Raw genomic sequence first — 9282 nt, forward strand, 5'->3', positions numbered from 1 at the left:
CAGATCCTCAGATTATTTGCTCAGCATACAGATTGAGTAAGTATGGTGAAAAGATACAACCCTGACACACACCTTTCTGGACTTGAAGCCACACAGTATCCACTTGTTCTGTTTGAATAACTATCTCTTGAGCTAAGTACAAGTTTCTCATGAACATGATTAAGTGTTCTGTAATTCCCATTCTTTGCAATGTTATCCACAAGTTGTTATGATCCACACAGTGAAGTGCCTTTGCATAGTCAATAAAACACAAGTAAACATCTTTCTGGTGTTCTCTGCTTTCAGCCAACATTCATCTGACATGAGCAATGATATCCCTATTTCCACATCCTCTTCTGAATCGTACTTGAATTTCTGGCAGTTCCGTGTCGATGTACTGCTGCAACTGCTTTTGAATGATCTTTAGCAAAATTTTACTTGGGTGTGATATTAATGATATTGTTTGATAATTTCCACATTGGGTTGGAACATCTTTTTTTTGGAACAGGCATAAATATGGATCTCTTCCAGTCAACTGGCATAGGTAAGTGCGCACTTCCAGACCTGCATCAATCTTTTGAAACATCTCAGTTGGTATTCTGCCAATTCCTGGAGTCTTGTTTTTCACCAGTGCCTTCAGTGCAGCTTTAAAATAGCATCTAAGATAATAAAATACCTGGAAATAAGTACCAGAGATATGGGTTGTAAAATAAAAATTACAAAACACCATTGAAAGAGATTAAAGAATACCTAAATAAATGGAAAGACATTCCACGTTCTTGAATTAGAAGACTTAATATTCTTAAGAAGTCAATATTACCCAAAACAATCTACATATTCAATGCAATCTCAATCAAAATTCAAATTCATTTTTAAACAATTCTTACATCTCAATAATAAAAAGACAAATACCCAGTTTAAAAATGGACAAATGATCTGAATAGAAATTTCTCCAAAGAGGACATACAAATGGCCAATGAACAGAAGAAAAGATGATTAACATCATTAATCATCAAAGAAATGTAAATCAAAGCCATATGAGATACGACTTCACTCCCACTAGGAGAGTTATAATCAAAAGGTCAGAAAATTCTAAGTGTTAGCCAGGATGTGGAAAAATTGGGACCTTCATCCACTGCTGATGGAAATACAAAATGGTGCACCTGCTTTGGACAAAAGCTTGACAATTCCTCAAAAGTTTAAACATAAAAGAACAAACATTGAATGAGGCCATTGTTGTAAGAACTCAAGAAAAGTTTTAAAAACAGAAAAAATCATTCTTTGATGGTTATGAGAGTGGGGAGGGATAGAGAGGGGAAATCACTAACTAGATAGTAGATAAGGGTCAACTTCAGTAAAGGGAATGACAACAGACAATACAGGGGTAGTCAGCACAACTAGACCAAAGCAAAACCGAAGAAGTTTCCTAGATATATGCAAATACTTTGAGGGACAGAGTAGCTGGGACTGCAGCCTGGGGACCATAGTTTAGGGGAACATCTAGGTCAATTGGTATTACATAGTTGATAAAGAAAATGTTCTACATCCCACTCTGGTGAGGAGTGTCTTGGGTCTTAACAGCATGCGAGCGGCCATCTAAGATGCATCTGTTGGTCCCATCCCACCCGCAGCAAAGGAGAATGAAGAAAACCTAAGACACAAGGAAAATACTAGTACACAAAACTTAAAGGAGCAAATGAACCAGAGACTTCACCAGCCTGAGACCTGAAGGACAAGATGGTGCCCAGCTACCACCAATGACTGCCCTGACAAGGAACACAACAGAGTGATCCAGACAGTGCAGAAAAAAAATGTGGAGCAGAATTCAAATTCACTTAAAAAGACCAGACTTAATGGTCTAACAGAGAATGGAAGAACCCCCAAAACTATGGCCCCCGGATGTTCTGTTAACCCAGAACTGAAACCATTCCAGAAGCCCACTTTTCAGACAAAGATTAGGTAGGACTATAAAACAAAAAATAATACACGTGAGGAACGTGCTTCTTAGTTCAATCAAATATATGAGACCAAATGGGCAGCTCCTATCCAAAAGTAGTATGAGAAGGCAGGAAGGTACAGGAACAGGACAGATGGATACAGGGAACCAGAGATGGAAATGAGAAGGTGCTGTCATATTGTAGGGATTGCAATCAATATCACAAAACAATATCTGTATAAATTTTTGAATGAGAGATTTAAAAAAAAAGACTCCCCAAAAAAGAGAAAAACAGAAGTCAATATTACCAAAAACAATCAATATATTCAATGCAATCCCAATAAAAATTCAGTCATTTTTACAGAAATGAAAAAAAAAAAAATATCCTGAATTCTATATGGAATGGTGAGAGGCCCCAGATAGCTAAAGCAGTCTTGATGAAAAGAACAAAGTAGGAGGACTCATATTTTCTGATTTAAATGCATACCCTATACAGCTACTGTAATTAAAATGGCCAGGTACTGGTATAATAATAGACACACAGACCAATGTAATATAATTGAGAGTCCAGAAATAAACGCATGCATCTATGGTCAAGCATCTATAGACAAGGGTGCTAAAACCTTTCAATGAGAAAGGAGGAATCCCTTCAGTAAATTGTGCTGGGAAAATTGAATTTCCATGTACAGAGGAATGAATCAGGATCCATGCCTCACATCATATACAAAAACAGGTTCAAACTGGATTAAGGATATAAACATGAAAACTAAAGCCAAAAAATTCTTAGAATAAAAGACAGTGACGTGGCTGTTGGACGTAGTTTTTAAAGGTGGATTATCTGATATAATAACAAAAACACAAACAGCAAATGACCAAATAAATAAATGGAACCTCATAAAAAATATTTCTGTTCCTCAAATAATCTCATTTAAAAAAAAAAAATGAAAAGAAAACCTACTGATTGGGAGAAAAATTTCAGGATCAATATATTCGATAAGAGTCTAAATTCCAAAATATATGTAGAGAAATTCTACAACTTAACAACAAATCAATAAACCAACCAAAATGAGAAAAGGACAGGAATAGACATTTCACCAAAAAGGATATTTAAATGGCCAAAAAACACATGAAAATATGATAAATTTATTTAGCCATCAGAGGATGCAAATGAAAACCAAAATGGGATACCACTTCACTCCCACTACAATGGATAAGATAAACAAACAAACAAACAAAACAAAACAAACAAAACAAACAGAAAATAACAAATGTTGGAAAGAAAAGATATGGGGAAATTGGAACACTTATCCCTTGCTGATGGGAATGAAAAATGGTACAGACACTGCATTAAACAATGGTGCGGCCGTTTCTCAAAAAAATTAAACATTGAACTATCATACGACCCAGCAATTCCACTCCTAGGTGTATACCCAAGAAACATGAAAGCAGCAACACCAACAGACATATGTACACCAATGTTCATTGCAGCACTATTCACAAAAATCTAAAGGTGGAAATAACTTAAATGTCCAACAACGGATGAAAGGATAATCAAAATATGATACATAGGTACAATGGAATGCTACTCAGCCATAAAGAGAAATAAAGTCTTGATACATGTGACAATATGGATAAAACTTTAAAACATTATGCTGAGTAAAATAAGTCAATCACAAAAAGACAAATATTGTATGATCTCAAGTATACGAAATAACAAGAATAGTGATGTATAGAGACACAGGTAGCCAGGGGTAGGAGGAAGGGAGACAAGTGAAGCATTGCTGGGGAAACTGTGGGTTACTCTTTACAGTGATGGGGAATTTGGCTTTGATTAAGGGTTATGGTTGCACAACACAGCTAATGTAATGGATATCACTGAGTTGTATATCCAAACAAGGTTGAATTGGCAAATGTTCTGTTACATGTATTTTTACAACAACAACAGCAAAACGAATAGCTGCTGATGCTGCTTAGGTATGACCAAACACCTCATGGGATTTGTTTTCTTGGTTTGGGAGTTTAGGATCATGGTTTTGTGGAACATTCCATTCAATTGGCCTAATATAATTTTTAGTGTTTCTGTTCTACCGCTAGTTAATTGGATAATGCCTGGGATCTTAAAAACTTGTGAGTAGTCATCCAAGGTGCTACAGCTGGTCTCTATTCACTTGGAACAACGGAGGAAGAAAAAGAGTCAGGAATTTGAGAAGGAACTGGACTGCATGTCTTATTGCCTCCAAGAACAACTGCATCCTTTGCCATGAGACCAGATTGTATAGAAGAATTCTGATCAAAAGAAGGAAAATTGTGTAACAGAATTTTAAATTCTCATGGAATCCAAATCTTCTGGAACCACTGAGATTATACGACCCTTTAAACTATTACCCTCATATAATCTTTAAACCTTAAACTAAAATTATCCCTTAAAATTATCTTAAAAAGTAAAAAAGAATCAGTGGTTGCCAGAGGTTCTGAGGGAGCAGGAGAGAGATGAATAGGTGGAGTACAGTGGATTTTTAGCACAGTGAAGCTATTCTGTATGATATTGTAATGATAGACACATGACATTATGCATTTGTAAAACCCATAGGACTATACAAAACTAAGAGTAAACCCTAATGTAAACTATGGACTTCCATTAATAATGATGTAGTGATATTGATTCATCGATTGTAACAAATGCATCAAACTGATGCAAGATGTTAATAATATGAAAAACCATGGGTGTGTGGGGAAGGAGTATATGGGAATCCTCTGTACTTCCTGTGCCATTTTTCTGTAAACTTAAAACTACTCCAAAAAACAAAGTTTCTAAAACAAACCCACACACACACAATAACAACAAAGAAAACATGGCTGAGGTACATAATCATCAATTCCTGCTCATCTTATTTGAGGGCTACATCTGTGTACATTAACATCCTGATACTTCATAAATGGGCTAAATGAAGCCCACAGGCTCTTTCTTTCACTATTTCTTCAGTACTTTTTCTGCAATAGATGCTCCCTGGTGGGCAACGATGTAAAATAAACAGTAATCTACACACTTAGTGCCAGAAGATGTCCATCCAACTGCCTTTTCCCCCAATCTCTTTGTCTCCAGTCTTCCAGTCTCACATCTTTGATGTCCCTCACTTGTCATCCAAACTATGTGCTGTAGTTAAAATTTTGGTTTATATCCTTGTTTCTGATCAATTTTCCCTACATCTAAATTGGTAACCCAGGTGTCCTGCTTTAGATTCAATTCAATGAGATTATTTCTCCTTTGGTAATTAATAATAGCCAATTAATTTCACAGTTGTGAAAATAACCATTGCCTTAATATCTTTCAAACATGTCATATTCTACTTAGGCCACTATAGCCTCTTCCACCAGCACCCCATGACAATCCACAACAAATGAGAGTGTACATTAGTCTGACAAGTGATCCAACACCGTTATCCTATCTTGAAGGTGTACTGTTTGGAGTATTTTAAATATCAAGTGTCTTAGTTTGGGTTCCCAGTCGAACAGGCTAAGACAAGGATTCAAGTGCAAGTAGTGTATTCCAGAGCAGGAATCACCAGTAGGAGAGTGGAGAAAAGAGAAAGATAAATGAATTAAATCAATGTAAATTATGTTAATGAATATGCTATCACTTTGGGAAACTGGGTCTCTATTTTATTAGGAATCTCTGGAAGACAGCATAGGACATGATTCAGAGTTGTCCCATAAACCAGAAATTATTATATTCCAGTTTCCTTCCACCATTGGTTTAGGGTAGCTTCCAGAGTACTAATTCATTTGCACATCTGGGCTCCCTCAAATATAGGTTAAATTTACAGATGCTTGCATTAAGAAGCCATGAGTGTGTATGAGAATAATGGACAATGAGGTGATGGGCAGGACACCACCAGTTTTTGCTATACAGGTTGTCCTCGATTTACAAAGTATTTGAGTTACAATCAACCGCACTTATGACTCATTTTATTTTTTATTTTTTTGTACTTCTTATCATTGGCAATATGTACTACATACATTATTGCAATGCATAATTTGCTGATGTTATCATTTTCTCTTCTCTGTTCTCAGGCCATATATCCCCCTTCTTTTGGATCCTCTATTCTGCATATTGGACTACCAGAAGAACCAACAAGTCTGTCTTGGAAGAAGTACAGCCAGAGTTGTCCTTGAAAGCTAGGATGGCGAAGCTTCATCTCATATACTTCAGACATGTTAACAGGAGGGGCCAGTCCCTGGAGAAGAACATCATGATTGGTAAGGCATAATGTCAGCGAAAAAGAGGAAGACCCTCAATGAGATGGATTGACACAGTGGCTGCAACAATGGGCTCAAACACAGCAAAGATTGTGAGGATGGTGCAGGACCCTGCAGTGTTTTGTTCTGTTGTATATAGGGTCGCTAAGAGTTGGAACTGATTTGATGGCACCTAACTACAACAACAACATTCTGCATAATTCAGACAGTCCTAAATAGTGCACTGATGTTTTGCACAATGTAGATTGTAACTCTCAGACATCATGTTATAATAATCTCCCATAAATATTTTAGAGATTGCCTTAGATGCAGGGAAAAATGCCATGATAATAAAATCTGTAGATTGATGTCATTATATGTAATTATACAGTGAATATGCTGCATGACTGAATAATGCTCACCCAAGAAAAGATATAGAAAGATAAGCCAAATCCAGTGAAGCAAAATTAATGATGAATGTAAAATTTTGAGTTTAAGTAAAAAATTAAATCTTTAATTATAAAGTTTCCAACCCCCAAAGACAAATAGACTGGATTTATAAAGATACTGATAATAAAAGGCAACAATGATGAAACTAAAAAAAAAAAATGAGATACTCGACTTACATCAGAACTGAGGACTGATGGAGTCATCAGAATGGAACCTGTTGTAAGTCGGGGTACTTGTACCTATAATATTGTAAAAATGCTTACTGTATGAAGCAATGTTATATTATCTAAAGACATTGCTAATGAATTTTTCAGAATAAAGTTTTGCTTTAGACAAAAGATGAAATATATTTAATGCAGGAAAAAAGCACATTGATTAAATTTTATTTGAAAATTAACTGAATCTTAAAAAATACAAGCATTGCCATTTTAATTAAAATTATTAGTTTTGAATGATTAAAATATATTTCCAATATGAAAGCTTTTTTTCTCTCTAGAAACATATTTTCAAAATTTTATTAAAGCAAATGAACTTTAAAATTATTACTAAAGAGGAATTCTGGCAACATGGCGCTCTAGGCAGAAGCACCATGCCATCCTTCCACAGCGAAGATCCAAAAAACTAAGCCAAACAGAGAAAACAGCAATCCTGAAACCTTAAACATCAAATGAAGAGATAAAGAACTCAGCCAAGCACCAAATGGAATACGAAACTGACAGAGAACAGCGAGTGAGGAGACATACATGGAGAGGTCCCCTATCAGCTAACGCAGCATGGATCCACCATCTTGGACTCCTATCAGAGACCAGCAAATAAGTGGTATGAGAAAGCACCTTTATGGAGCTTCCAGCAGGAGACAGAACAACCGGTAACTGGCGATATACACGTTCCCACCCCCCACCATTCTCCATCCCCACTCGGCCTCCTCTGCTTCCCGCGGCCACAGTCTCTTGGCCGGGAAGCACCGGCTGCTTGGATTCCACCTGCCCGCACTGGCCGACTCCCTTAGTGCCATTTCTTGGCTGTTGGTGTTGTTTTTTTTCCTTTCTTTTGATTTCTTCCTTACCTCTCACCACCTCCCCCACCTTTCGCTCAAAGACCTGGCTCCATGAGCCATCTTTGCTTCTTCCGGAGGGGCTGTGGAGCTCCACATAAGTGTGGAACTGCATCCTGGTCAGTGCTGCCATGCTGGTGGGATCTTGGGGCTTTTTTTTGTATGTTTGTTTTGAATTGTTTGTTTTCTTTTTCTTTTCTTGAGTTGGGAGCCAGTTCTAGCTGGGCAGTGCTGCACAGCTTGGGACCTACACCTTAAACTTGTGCAGATGCACAGAAGGATCCCTGAGAGCATTTCTTTCCTCGTGGTTTTTTTTTTTTTTGGTAATTTTTCTTGGTTTTTTTTTTAATTTGTTTTGTTTTCTCTCATTTTCCCTTTTTCTCTTTCTTCATTACTCAGTTTCTTGTCTCTCTACACCTTCCTTCTCTTTCTGTCCCCTGAATACCTGGCATTGAGTGACGCCTCTATGCCTCCAAGCCAGGCTGTACTTTAACACCTGGTAACAACTTCCCAGCCCTCATAGCTGTACTGGTGAGATCCCTGGGAGCTTTGCTGTTATTTTTTCTTTATAATTTTTATTTATTCATTCTTTTCTTTTCTTCTTCTTCCTCTTTTTCTTTTTCTCCATTTCATAGTCTCTCATCTCCCCACTCCAATGGCAAGCTCCCCCAGCACTCTTTTTTGTTTGTATGTTTTTGGCTCCTGTTCCTCTCTCCTCTCTCCCATACCCATCTTAGCGCCACACATCACAATCTCCCCCCTCCATCCTGCCTACCTGCGCTGTGCACTAAACATCACACCACCAAGGCCTACTGGAACCTGTCCTGCACTGATTACCAACCCGCCCTGGTGGCTGTAGCAAGTGCCACAAACAACCCATCCCAGAAACTCTTCTTCAGCTAGACCTGCCCTGCTGTAGCATATCTGAGTGACTGATCCTGCCAGTTGGAGAAGGAGGTAAAAAGTCTCATGCCCTCAGACAAGAAGCAACAAAGAACACACAGGCCGCCTGCTCAGACATAGCCAAATTAAAACAAAAGAAAAACAGGACAAAGAAATCTATAATCAATAAATAAGAAAAATAACTACTGAATGCCCTGAAGACAGCAGACAATATCAAAACATTTACAAAAACCAGACAGGATGGTTGCAGTAGACATCCAAAACAAAAAACCAGATGACTTTCCAGTGGAAGAAAAGGCACTAGAACTACCTGATAGGGAATTCAAATCTCTAATACTCAGAATTATCCAAGAGTTGAGGCAAAAAGCAGACAAAAATGAGGAAAAAATAGACAAATTCATGGAAAAGACAGACAAATTCATGGAAAAGGCAGACAAATTCATGGAAAGTACAGACAAAAAAATGGAATAATTCAGGAAAATAATGCAGGAACAAAATGCCAAAATAAATTCATAACTAGAAATTGTACAAAAACAACAATTAGAAATCCAAAAGATAAACAACAAGATTTCAGAAATGGACAGTGTCATAGAAGGGCTGAGGAGCAGATTTCAAAAGGAGGAAGGTAGGATAGCAGAATTGAAGACAAACACTTGGATACAATACTGTTCAAGTAAAACTCAGAAAAAAGAAAAATGAAGAGACCCTGAGAATTATGTGGGAT

The sequence above is a fragment of the Trichechus manatus genome, unplaced genomic scaffold (genome assembly GCF_000243295.1).
Source record: "Trichechus manatus latirostris isolate Lorelei unplaced genomic scaffold, TriManLat1.0 scaffold00171, whole genome shotgun sequence".
Taxonomy (NCBI): Eukaryota; Metazoa; Chordata; class Mammalia; order Sirenia; family Trichechidae; genus Trichechus; species Trichechus manatus.